This window comes from Lygodium microphyllum, chromosome 10 (genome assembly GCF_053477565.2).
Source record: "Lygodium microphyllum isolate KBCC chromosome 10, Lygodium_microphyllum_v1.1.10, whole genome shotgun sequence".
Lineage (NCBI taxonomy): Eukaryota > Viridiplantae > Streptophyta > Polypodiopsida > Schizaeales > Lygodiaceae > Lygodium > Lygodium microphyllum.
The window spans coordinates 65,870,956-65,890,475 of record NC_141144.1 but is presented as its reverse complement, the minus strand read 5'-3'; positions in this window follow the sequence as shown (position 1 = coordinate 65,890,475).

Here is a 19,520-nt window from a genome sequence, read left to right as displayed (position 1 = left end):
TAATGTTCACTGATGAACCACCATCAATCAGTGCATTTGCAATAAAGCAGCCTTCTATCCACACGCCAGTCTCTGGAAGTACCCGGATCTAGAAAGGCGTTAGCTACGTCCACTTCTTTGACAGGCTCTGGAGCTTTGTTGGACTTTGTCACTGTTGAGGGAGCAATCCTTAAACCATGTCTTCTTGTCAATATACTTTTGAACCTTTTCTGGCAACTGGGACACAACATCAATAATTGTCGGAATGTGAGGTTTGGTTTAAAGGTATCTAGATCTCTGACTAGATCGTATTCCTTAATAGGATCCACTGGCTTCTCTAACCGATTAGGGAATGGGACAACACCCATTTTCATTTTCCCTCTTTCTTCCAACAGAGGAATTATAGGAACTTCTTCTGCCACTTGTGGCACTTTCTCCTCTTCTGTCTCCTGGAACTCTGGTCCTGTCTCTGGAACTGTCTCTGTAACTCTCTGTGGCACTGTAGTGCTCTGTACGGCACTGTCAGGCTCTGTTCTGTTCTGTTTTTCTGGTGGAAGATTGAACTTCACTGTTCTGGCAGGAGGGTTATTTTCTTTCTGGATAGGTGATTCCTTCCACTTTGCACGAGTGATGGCAGCAACTTCCAATTCCACTAAATTGGAGGTAGGCTCTTGGGCCTTGGCCGGACTATCAGTAGCACTGTTTTTCACTGGGGCTGGGCTTGGACAATCTTTTGCAGTGTGGCCTTCTCCTTTGCATCAACTGCATAAGGGCTTGTAATCCACTGACCTTCTGGGATTTGGACAATTTGGTGAGATGTGTCCCTTTTCTCCGCATCTGTAACACTCCACTTCTGTTCTCTGGCCACCGCCAGACTATCTTCCTCTGTAACTTTGGGAGGGAAATCTTCTGGGTCCGAAATTAGGACCAAACTCTCTAGGCTTGGATCCAATATCTTGTGTTGTCATTTTGGATTCCAGCAAGTTGAATCTTGCGTCTTCTTCCTTCCTTCTCCTATCATGCATCTCTTTCAGAGAGCAAATGTCCTCTGTATGGTTCTTTTGCAAACAGTAGGAACAGAAGGCTCCAGGAATGGTTGGTTTTTGTGTGCATTCAGTGGCAAAATGGCCTGCTTGATGACACTTACCACACCAAGTGTTTGACCGCATCACATCTCTTCCTGCTCCTGCAACATTGGATATTCTAGCGGTATTCACTTTCAACGTCTGTAGTTGTTCTGTAATCACATCCATCAACTCCTTTTTTATGTTTGTAACTGAGTTGGATAAGTAATCCTTCAAGCTTTCTCCTCCGGAGGTACTAGCAGGAGGGTTTTGAGGAGTCTTTGTAATCACTGCATAAACCGGTTGGGCTGGTACAGAGGGGTCTCTATTCTGATTCCGATTCAGAGCTCCTGTTTGAACTGTTGGCTGTTGGCTCCAGTTGGTAGGGTTCCACTGTTGCTGCTGACTTGGCATTGAGGAAATTGGTTGGGACCATTGTTGTTGTGGTTGAACCACCATTTGAGGCATGGATTGTGGCCACTGTGGATTTGGTGCACTGTACTGTGATACTGGGGGCATCTGTTGGTAGGGGTAGGGAACAGTCCCTGGAACTGCATTTGGTGGATACATCATTCCTGGCATCAGAGGAGGTAGGACTCCTCTTCCTTGTTGAGATATCGAGCTCCACTCGTGATACGCCAGGGTGACCGTTGTGTATTTATGTCACTGACTTGTCAGTTGCAGATGCGGTTGGTACACCGCCCATGAATAATAGCTACATGATAGCTATCCTTATCTACTCTAGTTCGTGGCTCAGTTAGTATGTCACCTTAGTTAGTTGAGTTTGGTTTGAGACCCATATATAGGGTTCTTCTATTTCTTTGTACTAGAGTACTTTTGGCTTACACAACTAAGAAGAGGAAAACTGTTTTCAGCCTCCACCCTTGTGTGTCTTCCCCCATTGTGCAAGCAAGAAAGCTTCAAGCGAGACTCCTTCCTTCTCTCCCACAATCTTGACATGGTATCAGAGCCTTGTTCGTGGTAAGGAGCTCAAGAAAGCAAGCCAAGCTCGCGGTGTTTTGGTAAGAGGAGCAGTGTTGCTTTCATTTTCTGTTTCGGGAGCAAATCTCTGCAGGTAGCACAGCCGGAAAGTGTAGGAGTGCATTGTCTCAGGTTGAGACGCCCTTCGCGGTGAAGCAAAAGGGCAGTATATGCTGCGGGCGAGGGCTTTAGCCCTCGGCGACCTTGTTTTTTTGATTTGAGGCCATTTCGGGGCCTATTTTGGAGGCGAAAGTTTTCTGCACGCACTCAGGAAAAGGCCCAGTTTTATGCTGTGTAGCCACTGTTCTACAGATCGGTGAATAGTTACTGTAAAAATTGCATTGTATGCCTGTGCACAGAGACATTGGGAGTTACAGAATCATCCCTGTTTCCTGTTGATGCAAAATCGTCACTAGGAAGTGACTGTGTGGTCAAATACCACTTTCGTCAGTTTTGCAGATTTGCCTTTGTGAGGCTGAAGTTGTATTGTTTGCAGTGACAGAATTTTTTGCAGTGTTCTGTAATGGCATCTGATTCTCTCTCACAGATTGTCACTGAAAAGCTTGACAAGAACACCTTCCAAGCATGGAAGTTTAGAATGACGAATTTCCTTATGGGAAAAGGATATTGGGAATTTGTTGCAGGAAATTAAGAAGAACCAGTTCTTCCTGATGTTCCCAATCAACAGCAAATGCAGGCATTCAAAACATGGCATGAGAGAGCCAGGAAAGTTATGTATTGGCTGTCTATCAGCATTTCAGACTCTATGATTGTGCATATTCAGGATGCAAGTACGCCAAAGGAGGCATGGGATACTTTGTCAAAAATGTATAGCACAAATACGCAAGCCAGGAAAATGCAGCTCAAGCAAGAGTTGCATAATGTGCAAAGAGAAAATATGAGCATCAATGACTACCACATGAAAGTGAAGAAGATTGCAGATGCACTTGCTTCCATCGGATCGCCAGTGGAAGATGATGATTTAGTTTCTGTGACCTTGAATGGTCTAGGAAAGGATTATGCACAGTTTCGGACATCCATTTCAGTTCGTGAAAGATTTCCTGATTTTGAGGAGCCGATTGCTCTTCTAATTTCTGAGGAGCAAAGAAATGGTGGTGCATCTTCTTCAGGAGGAACTTCAAAAGAACATGTCTTCTACTCAAATGCTGGAAGAGGTAGAGGCAGAGGTAGAGGAGGCCGATTTGGAGGCCGTGGTAGAAATCAGAATATGCAGCAAACTCAAGAAAACCAGTCCTATGGAGGAGGACGTGGTAACTCTAGAGGCAGGGGGAGCCAAAGAGGTCGTGGTGGATGGCAAAGAGGCCAAAATGCAAACAGTAATGTTGAATGCTACTATTGTGGTAAAATGGGTCATATGGCTAAAGACTGCTATAAAAAGCAGAATGACATCATGAATGGAAAACTGCAACAAGGGAATTATGCATCTTCTAGCAGACAGGGTGATGACAGAAATGAGCATTTATTCATGGTGCAGCACATGAACAATTCTATGACAAGTGCAGAAGAAAGAAATGATGTATGGTATGTTGACTCAGGTGCATCAAACCACATGACAGATCATGCAGAATGGATGGAGGATGCAAGGAAAATGGAAAAACCAGGATTTGTGGAGACTGGTGATGATACTGCACATCCTATTGTGCAGATTGGAAAAATTCCCTTGTCTATGCAGGATGGGAAAAAGAAATACATGTCTGATGTATTTCATGTCCCGAATATCACCAAGAATCTGGTTTCTGTCGGTCAAATGGTTGAGCAGGGCTTGCAGGTCAGATTTAATCCTCATGGATGCTTTGTCGAGGATATGAAAAATAAAGGTCGCTTGATAGCAAAAGGAAAGAAGAAGGGCAGAATGTTTACGTTGGATGCAGACATGTCTGAATTGAGTGCAGTAATGTTTGCACATGGGACCGGTGTAGTTGCAGATATTGATATATGGCATAAACGCATTGGTCATGTTAATGTACAGCGACTTAAATCAATGCAGGCCCAAAATATTGTTGCAGGATTGCCAAAATTCAAGGTTGCAGAAATGCATAAGGTATGTGAAGCCTGTCAGTTTGGAAACCAGGCAAGGAAACCATTTCCTAGGCATGTTCAAGAGAGTGAGAAGCCATTGGAATTAATCCACTCTGATGTGTGGACTACTAAAGCTTCATCTCTTGGAGGCTGTCATTATTTTGTCGCTTTTATTGATGACTATAGCAGAAAAGTTTGGGTGTATTTTATGAAAAAGAAAAGTGAAGTTTTTGGGCATTTTAAAACCCTTAAAGCTATGGCTGAAAAAGAAACAGGTCTGCAAATAAAATGCCTAAGGTTAGATGGAGGGGGAGAGTACCTCTCAAATGAGTTTGCAAAGTTCTTGCAAGAGCATGGCATAAAGCAGCAATATTCATGCAGTTATACCCCACAACAAAATGGAATTGCAGAAAGGAAAAACAGGCATATTGGAGAGGTATCTCGTGCCATGCTCAATAAAAAAAACTTGCCAGATTTTTATTGGGCTGAAGCAGTTGCTATAGCAGTCTACATAATGAACAGGACTCCCACTGCAGCAATACATGGAATGACTCCAGAGGAGAGGTATACTGGTAGGAAACCAGATATTTCTCATTTGAAAATTTTTGGTTGCATTGCCTATGTACATGTGCCAGATGAGTTGAGATCCAAGTTGGATCCAAAAGCTGAGAAGTGCATCTTTATTGGTTACTCTCTGCAGCAAAAAGGGTATAGATGCTATAACCCTTCTACTCGTAAGTTTACAGTGAGCAGAGATGTTGTTTTTGATGAGATGAGTAGCTGGTATAAACCAATAAATGTGATTGATGATGTAGATGCACAAAATGGTAATGCTGCACAGAATTCACAGCAGCAGTCACAAAATATTAGTGGACCTGGAGAGTCCTCTAGCAGTGGTTCACATTCTTCGCCATGGACAGGCAGATTGAGATCAGGAGAATCTTCTCAAAGTAATGCAGATAGTGGTATACAGGTATCACGAAAAGGAAAAGAGAAGGTTGATCAGCCCATGTTTGATGTGAATGCAGGTCACTCTTATGTGGATGGTGAATCCAGTGGCTCAGAACAGAGCATTGATGATGAGTTGGGTATTCCTTCTATTGTTACACCTGGAGTAAGGAAGACCAGGGATGTTTTGAGAGCACCTGGGAGTGAACCCACTTTGCGCAGGTCTACTAGAGTTAGGTATCCTGTGGATAGGCTGAAATATGATGGATTTACAGCCATTCACTATGCATATATGGTCAAGGTGATACAGGAACCAGAACCCACTTCTTTTGAGCAAGCCATGGGAAAAGAAAAATGGGAGAAAGCCATGGATGCCTTGGAAGCAAATGCTACATGGGAATTGGTACCTTTGCCTAAAGGTAAGAATGCAATTGGCTGTAAGTGGGTTTATAAGGTGAAGCACAATGCAGATGGTTCTGTGAACAGATACAAGGCAAGATTAGTTGTCAAGGGGTATGCACAAACATATGGCATTGACTATGAAGAAACATTCAGTCCGGTTGCAAGGATGGCAACCGTAAGAGCAGTCATTGCTATGGCTGCATCAAAGGGATGGTCTTTACATCAGATGGATGTAAAGAATGTATTCTTGCATGGTGATTTGCAAGAAGAGGTATATATGGAGCAGCCACCAGGTTATGTGCATGCTGTTCATCCTGAGTTTGTTTGCAGGTTGAAGAAAGCCTTGTATGGCTTGAAGCAAGCACCTAGAGCATGGTCTGACAAGATAGGACAGTATCTTGTCACTATTGGCTTTCAGATTTCCAAGGCAGATTTCTCACTTTATGTGAGAAAAACAGAGAAAGGTATTATGCTACTTGTCATTTATGTTGATGATTTGATTATGACAGGTGACAGTGATGAAGATATCCTTCACGTGAAAATGCTATTGAAGCAGAAGTTTGAGATGAAGGATTTGGGAGAGCTGCGTTATTTCTTGGGCATTGAGGTGATTAGATCACCAAGTGGGATACAACTCTTGCAGAGGCAGTATGGATTGGACATGCTTTCCAAATATGGGATGACAGGCTGTAAGCCTATTTCAGTTCCTTTGGAGCAAAATGTGAAGCTGAGCACAGATGTAGGTGAGCTTCTAGAAGACCCTACTATGTACAGACGCATAGTAGGAAGTTTGATTTATATGACTATTACCAGGCCAGATTTGAGCTATGATGTTGGATTGGTAAGTCAGTTTATGCAGGCTCCAAGGAAACCACATCTGGATGCGGCTAGACGCATACTCAGGTATGTGAAGTCCACATTGCAGTATGGACTATTTTATGAGACTGGGGTTCAGATACAGTTGTATGGATACACTGATGCTGATTGGGCTGGTAGTATTTCTGATAGACGATCTACCTGTGGATATGTGTTCTCTTTTGGGAGTGATGCAGTCACTTGGAGCAGCAAGAAACAGCCTACAGTTGCCTTGTTGAGCACAGAGGCTGAGTACAGGGGTGCAGCAATGGCTGCATGTGAGGTAGCTTGGTTGCATAAGCTACTTTATGATATGCATCAGTCTACAGATGGACCAGTTGTCATTTATTGTGACAACGTGAGTAGTATACACTTGGCAAATAACCCGTTCTATCATGCTAGAACAAAGCACATTGAGGTGCATTATCACTATGTGCGAGAGAGGGTTTTACTAGGTCTTATTGATCTAGTTTATGTCAGCACAGAGGATCAGGTAGCTGACATATTCACGAAGGCATTGGGCGTAGAGAAGCTGCGCAAGTTCAGAGACCTGGTTGGTGTGCAGGAATTGGGATTGAGCTCGAGGGGGAGTGTTGAGATATCGAGCTCCACTCGTGATACGCCAGGGTGACCGTTGTGTATTTATGTCACCGACTTGTCAGTTGCAGACGCGGTTGGTACACCGCCCATGAATAATAGCTACATGATAGCTATCCTTATCTACTCTAGTTCGTGGCTCAGTTAGTATGCCACCTTAGTTAGTTGAGTTTGGTTTGAGACCCATATATAGGGTTCTTCTATTTCTTTGTACTAGAGTTCTTTTGGCTTACACAACTAAGAAGAGGAAAACTGTTTTCAGCCTCCACCCTTGTGTGTCTTCCCCCATTGTGCAAGCAAGAAAGCTTCAAGCGAGACTCCTTCCTTCTCTCCCACAATCTTGACATTCCTGTATTCATCGCTAATCTAGCTTCCACTTTATCGTACAGTCTTGCACCTTCTATTGTAGCTTGCAGTGTGGCTGGTCTTTGCAGCTCCACAAACTTGCGGATTTCTGGTTGTAATCCTCTGAGAAACACCCCCTTCTGAATGCCATCATCTAGATTATGGTTAGTCCATCTTTTCAGGATGGATTCCATTCGTGAGACATAAGCTTCCACTCTTTCTCCAAAAGATTGACTTAGGTTCATAAATTCCTCTCGCATCTGCTCGTCAAAACCTTCACGCCTAAATTTAGTGAGGAAGGCCAACTTCAGGTCGTCTCATGTGCCAAAAGTTCCTGCTGCTTGTCTCTCATACCATTGAAACGCCGCGCCCTTGAAAGTAGCGAGGAATATGGCTAACCAATGCTCAGGGGTTCTGGCATTGTTAGCCACACACGCTACCATAAACTCTGCTACATGAAGATCAGGATCTTCATTGTACTCTCCCTTAAAAACTGGCAATGGGACTACATTCGCTGGCCTATCATCAATATTTCCAGGACGGATCTAGCTTGGAAGTGGACCTCCATTGGGACTTCTGTAAATAGCTCTGCAAAGGTGTCAAAGGCGGCTTCTGCTGCGAGTTCATTCTCAGCCTTGATTTTTGCTTTCTCTCTTCTCACGTACCTCTGGACTCATTCTAACGCTTGCCTCTTCATTGCGTCATTCATCAGGGGGTTGGCTCCACTATGTTGTTAGTGCTCCACAGAGGGTTAACAGAAGGCTTCAGTCTCTGGAGGACTCTCTTGCCAACATTTCTTCTACTTTTTTTTTTCAACGTCCTTGAATTCTGCTTTCATTCCACTGCACAAAGGAAGATATTCGGTTCTGAAGGTGTCAAAATGCATACGTCTGAGCATTGTGGTGGTGCCATCATCATAGTAATGCCAGCTTCTGATGGTTTCAACAGTGTATGTTGTGAAAAACACTCTGTCTACCAACTTCCAGTGGGTTGCTAATTGAACAAACAGAAGATTATCAGTACACCAAGCATCCCATGTATCTTGTTGTTGAGTGTCCACGAACAAATTCCAACTCTTTTCCTTCTTGTCTTTGTGAACCTCTACAGACCAAGACTCCTGAAGCTTCTTCACAATCTCCCACTTGATGTTGTCTGGAAACTTCTCAATGAATGCCAATCTTCCATGGATGGTCATTCTCTCTGTTTCTGCTCTTCAGTTTATTCCCAAACAGTTTGCCACCAAGATGCAAGTTTCTCCTGCTTCAACAGGAAGAGGAAACTGTCCACCACATAGAGCATGCATCATGATGGTGATGTGTTTCTGCCATTGTGGGATGAACTTCTTGTGGAAAGTGGCTTTGATTATGAGGAATTCCAACTCTTCAGTGGAAGAAGGAACTTTACAAACATCCATTGAATTCTTCTCTTCTTGGCAATGCCATTTCCTTCATTTTCAACCTCTTCTGGTGCTTGTTGATGGCAAGTTTCCCCGGCTGCGCACCAAATACATGGAGCCCCAAGAGGAACACCAAGAAAAAGGGAATTCTCTTGCAAGAAAATCTATCTTGTAACATCAACAAGCTTGTTTATTATGTTTCATATGATCACAATGAAGAAAAGAACACCAGGTACAACAAATCTTCATACAGTATCATGTAGATCTCCCACGGATTTGATAGAATCAACCATATTCTTCAATATCTTCACAAAATCCATCAATAGAACAAAGAAAGAAAAGGAATACACCATCTTTAAATGGAAATACATCACATAGTATTCATCTTCAATATCTCCATAGTCTTCTCTCTCAATCTCTCATATACAATCACTTTGGTTGAGTAGAATTGGCTATCTCTGACTCTCTCTCTCTCTCTCCATCAATAATACATCATATCCTCACTACAATCTCTCAAAATCACTCTCAATAATCCTTCTTAGGTCATGGATACCCCTCCCAAGAGGTATGTCTGATATGAAGAGTCACCAGAGCCACTACAGTGTCCTTTCATAGCTCACTACTGTCACTTCACTCTAGTCTTCACTTGAGTCTTCAGCAGCTACTTCTTTCACTTCTTTCAGCTCTTTTGCACTTGTATTCACCTCTTTCCAAGGCTAGAAAACTTTCCCAAGCTACACTCTCATCGATCAGAACACATACAGAAGCATACAGAACAGTCACAGAACAGTACCAGAACAACTACAATACAGAACAGAACAGAGACAAAGGCTCTACAGAAGACCTACAGAAGGTTACAGAAGGTCATCAAAACCACATAACTCATTCTCAAACCATTCCAAACTCTCACAAACCATTCAGTAAACTTTCACAAGTTCTCACTCTTCATCAATCAATACTCCATCCCTCCTTACAAAAGACAATCAGAACAAAACAGACTAAAACAGAACAAAACAGAAGGTATACAGAACCTATCAGAACCTATCAGAACATCACAGAACCACCAATAAACATCATGAACTTCCAAAACACAATCAATATAATCCAAAACACTCTCAAACCACTTGCAAACCAATCAATCATCTCATAAAATCAACCATTCAGCTTTCAAAAACAACAAAAATCAGCCAAAAAACAAGTCATTTCAACACTCAACAAATGCACTCTCCCTCTCTTTCTCTTTCTCTCCCTCTCCCTCTCTCATTTCCTTCCCCTCCCTCTCCCTCTCCCTCTCTTTCTCTTTCTCTCCCTCTCTATCTCTCTTTCTCTCTCATTTCCTAAACAAGCAAAAAATAAAGTGATTTAAACATTAAACAAACAAAAGGGAGAGGGAGAGAGACAATGCATTCTCTCTCTCTTTTTCTTTCTCTCCCTCTCTCATTTCCTTCCCCTCCCTCTCCCTCTCCCTCTCTTTCTCTCTCATTTCCTCTCCTAAACAAGCAAAAAAGAAAGTGATTTAAATAGTAAACAAGCAAAAGGGAGAGGGAGAGAGAGAATGCACTCTCCCTCCCTCTCCCTCTCTTTCTCTTTCTCTCCCTCTCTCATTTCCTCCCCCTCCCCCTCCCCCTCCCTCTCCCTCTCCCTCTCTTTCTCTCTTACTCTCTCGTTTCCTCTCCTAAACAAGCAAAAAAGAAAGTGATTTAAACATTAAACAAGCAAAAGGGAGAGAGAGATTGCACTCTCCCTCTCTTTCTCTTTCTCTCCCTCTCCCTCTCCCTCTCCCTCTCCCTCTCCCTCTCCCTCTCTTTCTCTCCCTCTCTCTCCCTCTCCCTCTCTTTCTCTTTCATGTCCTCTCCTAAACAAGCAAAAGAGAGTGATTTAAACCTTGAACAAGCAAAAGAAAGAGAGAGGGAGACTCACCAATGAGATATGGCGAGCGTGGGGTGGCTTCTCTTTGCGATGAAGGCTCCTCCTCTCCTTCGCGAACAACGGCGGTGGCGGCGACGGCAACAAGTCTTCTTCCTCTTCTTCTCTCACGACGGCCGCTCTCTCCCTTGCTCTCGCTCTCAAAACTCTCAATGAAGCAAAAGAAATGAAAACCGCGCTCGGGTTTCGGCCGCGTTTTTTCCCTGCGGCCCGTCGCTATTTGCGTTGCTATTTGTGTCGCTATTTGCATCACAAATGCGACGCAAATAGTGACGCTATTAGCGACGCCAATAGCGACGCCGCTATCCGCCGTCGCTAATCGGTGTCGCTAATGGCCCAAATCCTTGTAGTATTCCAAGAACTTCCAACTTGAAAGAAATCTTCAAGCAGTGAAGGATGCGTTTGTTCCAATGGAATGAACACAGTTTGTAATGTTATCTTTTTTGGCATAGTATTCTTCTCCTGCATTGGACATATGACTATGTCCCAGTGCAAAATTGTTATACGCGCCCTTAAAATATGAATTAAATTTTTACTCTTGTCCTTTGCTCTCAACTTTGACTATGCATCTTCATTATACTTTCAACTCTTACTTACATTTTTTGCTAGCACTCTCAATTTCAATAGGGAAAACATGCAAAAATTTATCATTTCTTGTTGCAGACTTTACTCCTAATATCTCTGTATAGTCGATGTGGTGCAAAGTTTCTAAGAGCCAGAAGGCAAGAAAGTGGCTCTAAACGCCAGTCTTTGGACTAGGGGTCTGCATGCATTTTTTTTTCCAAAAAAAAAAAATTTGGGCTCTTGTCCACCTAACAAGTGCGCATGTGAAGTTTCATTGCATTTCGATACAAGGTTATGGATTTATGATCACATGATGGACAGTGTATATAAAGCTGCATTAACCTGGTTTTGGGGTTTAAATGGGTTAAAAGTTCATTCTTCTTCTCATTTTCACATCTTGCTTTCTTTGCTTCCTTCATTCTCACACCCCCAACCTCTATCTCTTCTGCATCTTTCCCTCCTCGAGCCTACATGGCATGCACCATGTCATCGTTTCGGCCACAGGAAGGCCTCATGCCAAGGCCTACCACCTGGAGCACAAGGCGAAGCCTCCTCTAGTGCAACAACAGGTGCTCCCCATAGAGCGCAACTACCACCACAAAAGAAGAGGAGATGAAAACTGGGCATTGTCGCCCTTCGGGAGATAAGGAGAATCCAATGTGAATACAAGCTTCTCATTCCAAAAATATCTTTTCATAAGGTTGTTCGAGAAGTCATGCAAGACTTGGAGTTGAAAGGGATGGGAAGATTTTGGGCACGAGTACAAGATAGCCCACCAACAGGAAGGTGGACTGTTGCAGCTATGGAGGCCCTATAAACAGCTACAGAGGGGTTTCTCATCGACTTGTTCGATGATACATAGCTAGCGGCCATCCATGCAAAGCACGTCACAATCATAGATAAATACATGAACTTTATCATTTGGCTTCGACACGGCAAGGGGACTCCTCCATAGGTTATGAGATTAATGATGCAAGGTTTTGTAATGAGTGTTATAGCACCATAGCATCTTGGAAGGCCAAAAAAATTTGTATACTCTGCCATATATATATATATATATATATATATATATATAGTTGTTTTGTTTTGTTTCTTGAAACATACGACTTTTAATTTTTGTTTAATATATGCATGCATCGAAAGTAATAATACGTAGGGATACGAGTTACGTTATTGCTTATGCACAATCGCAAGTGCAGTACTACACATTGACATGATTAAATTGGATTATGTTAACATATGTGAATGCGTCATTCACATACCACACATTATTGTCACACTTACATAACCACACATTTATTCAATAAATATTTATTTATAAGGACGATGTAAAATATCTTATATTCATCAAGAAAAATACATGCAATTCCTGATAGTGATGGCAAATACAAAAAGTTGATAGCCAACAAGAACTCTCATTCATTCCTTGGCTTTTTCATCGGTGGAGAGGAGGGGCCAGCTCTCAATGAAAATAGAAGTTTCTTCTTTGCTTCAAAAATGACATGCTCCCCCCTCAGCTCTTTCTCGAGGAGAGGCAGATCTGACACTTTAGCAAGGTCACCTAATGTAGCAAGCACACATATTGCTCCACCATGTGTTTGGTCAAACAAGTAAAGAAGCTTTGACCGCTTGATTAGCACCACCTTCTCTAAGATAGATGTCACATGCATCACTCGAAAAGGTCCAAACTTGGTCAAAGCTCAAATTTTCATGATTGTTTCTTGCCCTCATGGTGAGCACTTCTTATGGAAGACCACCGAGTTTGCAACAAGGTTTCCCTCATGCTTAATCCTTCTGATCCGCATGCAGAGCTCCTCCTTGCCTTAGAGCAAACTCATCTATATACAGTTTGTCCTGAATGACAAATTCAAATCAAACAATATGTTTAGCAACTAACCTAGAGTTATCAAAAAGTGTCAAAACTTGACAATAGGGTACATTGGGTCGCCTGAGTCCACCGGTGAAATCTTGGCCAAAAATGATACCTATAGCAGCTGCCCTGTTCAAAGTCCTGGCGTCTGGGGCCCCTTCGGGGGACCTGGTGGGTACCGTCAAGTTTTGTTGCATAAAAATATATGGTAGCTAGAAATCTCACCTTCTCTAGATCATATTATATCTTCATTTCCTCATGTGTCAACAAGGCACCTCTTAGGGAAGAGGGATCTACAAAATCCTTGGTAGGAAGATGGGGCCTTGCTCTTAACAGATCATCCTATAGTGCTTCAAATTCAGCATCCGGCATAAGGTAAACTTCTTCAACCAAGGTAATATGCTCATATGCTGCTATGATGGCACTCAATGTATCTAAGCTTGTGCCATCATATCTTCCAATCTTTGCCATCGTCCAATGCACATCCATGTAATTATAATCAATCAAGTCTTCCATCGAATCCCTAATTAGGATGGAAAATAACTCTTCTTCCTTCATTTCAAAGTATTGTAGCACATCTGATAGAAGCAAGTATTGTAAACCATCTACTTCAATGGGCATCAAAGAGGCAAGGTTGGGTTTGTCGACTTGTGGCTATTTCGAAGAAGATAGCACCATGAGAGCCAACCTTGCTCTACCACCACCTGATGTTCCTCTTCAACATTTATGAGCTCTTCAATCAGTTCTTCTCCCGCCGTGTATGTGATAGCAACAACCTGTGGAGTTGTATCTTCATTGCTCTCCTGCTCTAGGGGTATATCAAATGCAAGGAGGTAAATTACCAATGCGCAATCACACTCCACGAGATTCAAAGGTGTTGTACCTGATGCACTGCCCATGGAAACAATGCATACTCTATGCAAAGGATCCACGTGGGCGAGACACCTAGTCACCACTTTTTGGTGATTCTTCCCTGGTTGAAATACCATGAGCTGTTCCAGAGGCACCCAAGTCATGTCGGATCCCTCGATGGAGTATATGCAAGTAGAAATGGTGCTCACAAAGTCTTCCAAAACCTGAAGGGGAGATCTAGCAATGAGAGCACACATTCAAGGTTGAAGTTCTTAGAGAAAACCTAAAATATCTCATCATCCTGGCTAGCAAAGATAGTCTTGTGGATCCACTCATCAAAGTATGCGCGAGCATCCATAGTAGCATGTAGGAGGGATGGTGGATATAAAGAGATGAAGAGAGAAAGTGTAAAATGAAACAATGAAACGAGAACTAAACTAGTTCTACCTTAAAAACCTTAAGTTTTAATCCATTAAGGGTTGTCTGCATACGATATTTAGTTATGTTTTTACATACATGTGTTGATGTGGAAAGTGTATAGCAAGTGTATGATTTTGCATGAATATCATAATTTTTAAATATTAAAAGTTTTTAAGCAACAATATTTTATTGGCCAAAAAAACCTAAAAATTTACAAGTGTCGGATATTACAACTTGTGATGTTGGGATTTTTTGGGAGACTCTACAGTTTCTAAAATATGTGGAACCAAAACTTTCCACTGGTAACAGTATCCTCCGTTCGGCTTTGAATTTTCCTACCATCTAGTTTAAAATAAAAGTTAATAGGTGGATTCTGCATTAACATTGTAATTTCTTGGCACATTATACTCAAGGGCTAATCATCCTCCATTTGCAACACTTGGGATCACAGCCCTCACAAATGATAGTAACATCCACAGCTACACTTTCATGCGTCTTGATCAAGGCACAACCATTTACCGTTGAGCATCCTCCATCTACGATACTTGAACACTAGGCATAAAGTCTGCCATGTGACAAAGTATCTGCAATTGGAAATGAAATTTAGCCAATCCATCCCAAAGTAAGATAATAGTCAACTAAGAGAGAAAAAATTTACCTAAAAATCATGTCCCTTGTTGTGACTCAACACTCCACTATGTCATGACTGTGAGTCATTTTTTTATGTCCAAGTTTTGCATAGAATCCTTGTTAGACAATCCTTTGATGCACTTTTTATGACGTATATGCTTTTGGTATGTCTCAAACTCTTACATTTCTTAAACATATGTGCAAAAATTAAAATTGGTATGAACTAGCTTAGATGTACATTCTTTGAGCCGGTGCTTGGCTTCATAGAGTTCAATATGTCTGGTAAAATTTTTGTGCTACACATGTGCAAAATGTTGCTACTACACAGTGGCTATTCTATGCTATTGAGATTCGATATGTGCATAGACTCAAGGGTTCCATATTCTTGAACCCCTTGGGCAATATGTACTTGGAGTCATAGAAAAAAATGAGGTCATCTGCAAGCTGCTTAGCTGTATGCCCCTCAAAGAGAAATCTACTAATTTCAAGGTGGTAACACTTAAAAGAACTTGTGAAACTCTTAACATTTTACCACTCACAGCAATCCAAAGGGTATACATCTGTAAATATGAGACAAGTAGTTACATAGATATCATGAAATTTCTCATTCTTAATGAGTTGCAAATACTTAATATTTGCAATGTTTCGTTGAAAGGGCATAGTGAGCGCAATATGTTTTTTTTTTTGCATGAATACATATTGTACAAATGCCTCTGTTACAAGGTGAGAATCAACATTCCTTTGTCTGAGAGCTAAAATTTTACCCTTCCAGTGCTTTGATACATGTGCGATTGCAGATGCTTTCACCCTGAAAGCTCCCTTCATACTTGGATGCATATGTACCCAAGATGAGCAATGATATGTATCAGTGATCCAATTCCATTCTTCATCTTTTCTATTACATACTTCTATTGAGAGAATGCTTGTTCTTCTCTCAGGCATTAGATGTAAAGAAGTATGTATTAATCCCTAAATAATAAGCATTTTAAGTCTGTCTAGTAATCACTAATATGCCATATGAATCAACATGGCATTAAGAGATATTTACACTTTTGTAAATAGACACAAACATTGATATCTAAACACATGTGGATATGTACATTGACACAAAGTATAGATTCAATTTCAAGGCATCACTTTAACCATATCATTTACATGAAATATAATGAAAAGAATAGCATAAGAATACTGAGAGAATTTTGCCAAAATAAATTTTATTATAATGAATAGCAGTTTGATTTGACTCAATACATTGTATGAAACGTGAGTATTATAGAGTAGTTGTTGCAAGGATAGCAGCCACATAGAATGAAAAGCTTAATAGGCACATTGGATTGATACCTGAGATCTTCTATGTGTTGAGATATTTTGTAATCACACCTACTCAGTCCCTTTGTAAGGAGTAGTGAGGGCTCAAGACTAGAATCACATATGCACAGTAAGAGAAAGTACCACCACTCAATTCCTATAAAGCATTGTACGTGCACTCTTTTTCTAATGCAATGATAGTACTCTTTTCTTTCTAGTAGAGTGTATTGTCACTATCAATATACAAGATTGTGTTTATGAGTCCAAGTCTCAATCGTGGAACCTAATTCACTTGTGTGACAATTTGTCTTTGTCATGGTCAATGTCTTCATGAGTTTTTTCTTCCTCTTTCAACCTCCATAGCTTCCGCATCTGCCATGCTCTAGATCCCGCGTATTATAACACTATGACTCAACACATTGTGCATTATATGGACGATATGATATAATAAATTCATGGATCATTGCCAATTGGCATGAAGATTTGAATGGACACATAAGACCAATAAAGCAGAGAATTTTTGAACTATTGACTTCCAGTAGATCCATATCATCCAACACAAAAGAATCACTCATCACATCAAAATAGTCGATCGAGAATTATGTGCTTCATCTAGGCCTTGTACAATACTTGCATGAATCCCTTTTAACAAAAAAAAATCCAGATAACTGCATGAACAGAAGCAACATAAAATAGTTCCAATTTACCTATAAGCTAATCTGCTGAAGATAAGATTGAATTGTTGCTGATCAAAATCCATTGCAAATGATGGATAAAAGAAAACATCAATCCCATCAAACATAAAAGTCACTAATTAAATGAATAAATTTTGGCACCACAAAATATGGCAAAATTACCCATAAATTGAGCTATAGAATCTCTGCACTACCTTGTGTTAAGTCTTGCAACAACAATTGATCCATAAGTTAGAATTAGCATCAAACCCTATTGTAAAGATAGTAGAAAAGGGAAAATGCAGAGAGGAAGAAAGAGAGTATGTGTGAGTACGCGGGAGAGTGAAAGAAATGAGCACCTATCCAATCTTGCCCAAATTTATCTCTACAAAAGACAATAGCAAGAGTTAGTATTTACATGAAGGTATATTGAAAAAAAAGTAGAAAATAGGAAATATAGAGAGATAAAGAGAGAGGAAGAGAGAGATGAGAACTTATGCAATGTCACCCAAAATGTTCTTTGTAATAAAACAACAATAAAGGTTAGAACTAACATCATGTTGTATTGAAAAGATAGGAGTTAAAAAAAAAACCAAACAAAGAGAGAGATTAACACCTTTGTCTCTTGCTCCAAATAAACTCTGCAAGAAAAAAAACAATTAAAACCAATATCAAATTCTATTGAAAATACAATATAAAAGAGAAACAACACACATATATATATATATATATACATATATATATATATATATATACATATGTATATATATATATACATATGTATATATATATACATATGTATATATATATACATATGTATATGTATATATACATATATATACATATATATGTATATATATGTATATATACATATACATATGTATATATATATACATATGTATATATATGTGTATATATATATATATACATATATATGTATATATATGTATATATACATATATATATACATATGTATATATACATATATATATATATATACATACATATGTATATATATATATATATATACATATGTATATATATATATATACATATGTATATATATATATATATATATGTATATATACATATATATATATATATATATGTATATATACATATATATATATATATATATATATATATATATATATATATATATATATATATGAGCACCTCTGCCTCCTTCCCAAAACAACCTCTGCAATAAAATAACAATAACAATAAGAAATGACATCAAACCCTATTGAAAAAATAGCAAACAAGAGAAAATGCAAATAGAGATGGGCACCTATGTTTTGCCCAAAATCAGGAGCTGCATGGAGAAGAAAGTGTAGAGGTAAGCAAAACGCTCAAAACCCTAATTACTCTCACCAGGGAGCTTCAATGGAGACAAAAATTCACCAATATAGAGAAGAGAGGGAAAGTGGTTTTTTGCTCAACTTTTGGGTCAAACTGATTTCGTGAGAGGAAAAAAAACTAAAATTGAAAATTCTCCAAAAAAAGGGGAAGAAATACAAGGTGAGAGAAACTCAAATTTTATATACTATTCATTCTCCCTTTCTTTAATCTCCCTCTACCCCTTTTTTTAATAAAAAACCTAAGATTTGGAGAGAGAAGACTCACTCTCCATGGATGTCAACATCTAGCCTTCCTATTGGACAATCCAAAAGGCCCACATCTTAAACTATATTATTTTTAAGGGCCCATTTGTGAGTTCATTTTTTTCCTAATGGGGCCATTGATAGTAAAACTAACCCCAAGAAGGATAAGGAATTGCCAAAGAAAAATGCAAAATCCAAGAAAGAGACACCAAAGCTTGTTCAAAGACCAAAGGAGAGAATGGTATGGTGGGAAAAGAGAGCTCTTGCTAGCTATCATGAATTTGATTTACCAAGTTCTCCTTGCAAAGTTAAGCAGATGTAAACCTCCTGCAATTGATTAAGTTGTCTCCAAGAGTGCAATGGAATTTAAGAAGATTATTTGCACTGGGTATATCATGGAGCCCTTGGAAATAGTAGGGGTAGGAGATGATTAGCTTGAGCATGTTGAAAAGCATTATCCAAGGGAGCAACATATATTGATGGCATATTAGCGGAACATGTTATTATGGATGCGGGATCCTTCTTCAACATTATGAGTTCAGAATTGATGGAAAGGCTAGGTATAGAAATAAAAAAAGATGCCTCCATGATTCTTTGAATGGTTGATGACAATTTAATACAACAACCTGAAGTGTGCATTACTAAAGTCCACGTGATCGTTACTAATGTGGATTGCATTTTTGGACTTTAGGGTTATCAAGTTCGGTCTAGCTATCAAATATTGCTAGTAGGCCATGGATCTTATAAGCGGACCATCAAGTTGATATACCCAGTGGTTAGTTAATCTTTGGTAGAGGTGCCAAACATGTAGTAGTAGATTCCTACCATGAATCTCCTCAAAGTGAGAGAGTTCCTTTATCCTCTATAGAGATAGATACATACGAGATGGAGCTAGTAGTGAGACGTCATTAAGTGATGAATCCAACGAGAGATCCATATAGAGGATAACTATTAAGTAACTTTGAATGAGCTAATAGAGGCTCAAGAGAGGATAAAAGATGCATACATAATTGAGTTAGACCTTCGTATAATGAATGATTCATGGCCAATCAAATTAGGGTCCAT